Below are 2,993 nucleotides of genomic sequence, written 5' to 3' on the forward strand. Positions count from 1 at the left end.
CCTTGATGTTGTGGACACTTGCAGCTGTCCACCCTCTCCACCGAAGACCAGTTGATAATAATGGGGGCGTAGTTCCTTACCTGCTTCCTCCCAAAGTCCCCTATCATCTCTTCAGTCTTCCTAGCATTCATTGGGAGGTTGTTGTCCTGACACCAGCGGTTCAGGTCCTCTACGTCTGTCAGGTAGGCCTTTTCATGGTCCGATCAGACCTACGACAGCTGTCTTCAGCAAACTGGATGCTTCTTTATCTCTATAAGAAATGCCAGTCACTCTGAGTGAATGTAACATCTAACATTTAATCATAAAAAGGACACGTTGCTTTTTCAAAACACTTCAATATAATCAAGAGTACTGTACCTATAAAAGCTTGTGTTTCACAATGTTACATAAATATGTGCTCCTTTTATAAGACTTGGAACATTCAAGGACATTCCTCCATCTAAGCGTTTTGTTTAAAAGTTTCTTAAACCTTTACAGTGTTACTGTGCTCTGACATTTAAAAATCAGCCGATCAAAATGTAAAACCCTCGGCACCCCCTGTCTCATGCATGGGGCCAAGGGGTTCCTGCATTATTCTTGAGGGATGCCTTTTGTCTTTAATTTCTATTCTTCATAATGGCACAATAAGCCTGCAACAGGACTGGAAGACATGCCATAGTCTGTCTGGGAATTATATATTTCACCCAATCAAACAGTCTTGCTCTGCAGCAATGTACATCTAAAATATTCCCTGTGGTTGTTAGGGTTATTTTTCAACTTCCATTTTTCTATTAACTATAACTATGTGCACATTTACATAAATAGATTATTTCTCATGGAAATGTTATTCGTAAGTACTACTGGACATAAAAGTTAAAACACTTGTACACAACGTAATAATAATAATATAGCAGACCATATTATACATTAACATAAAATCAGGACAAAGGAGAGATGAATTTGTTGTTGAATGCATTTAAAGTGCAATAGGTGATTATTATTTTCTAAACAGTAGGACAGACAGACAGTGTGCCTCATTTTGTTGGCTGACATTGATTTGTATGAAGGATGAAAAGCTGAAAGGGATTTTATTTGCATGCTAACCCTATAAACCAAAGATGAGAGACAAGTGAGAGGAAGAAAAACCTGCGAGCTCCAATGTTAATGTTGGTTTTAGATACAAAACAAATGAAGAGCATATATAATATGATGCTTTGTTACAAATTAAACTACCCGACAGCCTTTATACAAGAACAGCTGAATCAGTTTGTTGATTAGTTGAGTTTCATAGTGTTAATTAACGCAACATGCCAAACATTTCAAGATTTCTACTTCTCAAATGCGATGATTTGCTACTTTTTCTTCTAACTTATTTTTAATCAGTTTGAGGTTTCGTCCTACTGTTTTGACACACCAAAGCATTATGATAGAATTTTGATTGTCATTTTTCACTATTTTAGAATTTACAAATTCTAGAAACAATAGGCTATAATCCATAATGGAAATAATCATTAGTTTCAGTCCTATACAAAACAGTAAAAGACAGCTTTAATATTAATGCATGAGTAAAAATAATCTAATATATTGTAGTTTAACAGTACAGGGGGTGTTTTTTGGTTTTCCTTTACCTACCTGTGCTGATTATAGTTTTAAGTATTATATTGTGCATACTTTTACTCAAGTAACATTTACAGTGCATGAGTTTTCTTGTTCAAAAGTATCTTTGTAGTGTGGTGTATTTTTACTTCAGTAAAGAATCTGAATCAAACATTGCAGAGACCAGAAACTTTTGTTGTTCTTAGTCAACTTATGGTCAGCTAAGGCCATAATCTCTTTGCTGAACTTTTTTGGAAGACAAACAGATAGGGGACAATAGCAAGACAAATCGCTGTCTACCTTACAGTAATGATTAATACCACTGATTCCCCTGAAAGTCTCCTGCTGCTGTACTGAAGGAGGATCAATGCCACTGTTGCACAGCAGGACATCCATTGCTTCACAGCCCTCTACTAAAGCAATGTGAACAGACCAACGTATAGCTTCCCTTTCACATTTATGTCAGCAAATGGCCTGTCTACCTCGGAAAAAGCCATCTCCCAAAAGCCACTGACACAGACTGTGACAAAAGTGCAAATACCTTTCCCCTCACAGTCTCAACATGCAGTTCTTTTCTCACCCAAATGTAATGCAGTTTTGAATGGGTTGACATAATGGTATTTTGTAACTGTCCAGTATCAACTGGATATTTCATTTATTCCAGTTCTATTGAGGTAGTTGTTATGGGTGCAGGGAATAAGGGACCCAATTGCAGGAGAGCAGGCGGAAATTTAGTTGCAAGAGCTTTATTCCACAACCAAGATCCAGGAAAAAAAACAGAAGGTGTCCAAACATAGATGGTAAAAAAACAAAGAAACAAGAACAACTGGGACCAAAGGAATAATTAGGAAACAGGCAGAGAAATACACAACACGCTGACACAGGGACAACCAACAAACAGAAAAAAAATGATCTGACACAAGACAAAGGGAACAAAGAGGCTAAATACAGGAGGAAACGAGCAAACAAGGGACAGCAGGTGAAATGCATCAGGGCAGGACAGTCAGATAGTTGGGCAAACACAGGAAGTGGAACTAGACAAGACAGCACAGAAAACAAGTCTATCACAATAAAACAGGAAACAAAACACTAATCACAAGGAGACAGGACATACAACCAAAATACCAGATGAGAAGGCACAGAAAACAAAGCATTACACCTAAATCATAACAAGTTGGTCTCTACAGTTGACAAGAAATGATGACAGTAAACAATTTGCAGTTTGAATGTAGCTGGTTAACACTGTTCATTTTAGAATAATATTGTGGATCTCTCTGTGTTCCCTAGTTTGGACAGCTAACAATTTAATCCACATTGGATCATTTAAAAAGCTTGGCATGTTGGCAAATGTAACACACATCAATGTGTATGACTCAAATTGCATTCTTACACAAATAAACTATATATACTGGTATACT

The sequence above is a fragment of the Etheostoma spectabile genome, chromosome 4, assembly GCF_008692095.1.
Source record: "Etheostoma spectabile isolate EspeVRDwgs_2016 chromosome 4, UIUC_Espe_1.0, whole genome shotgun sequence".
NCBI classification, from domain to species: domain Eukaryota; kingdom Metazoa; phylum Chordata; class Actinopteri; order Perciformes; family Percidae; genus Etheostoma; species Etheostoma spectabile.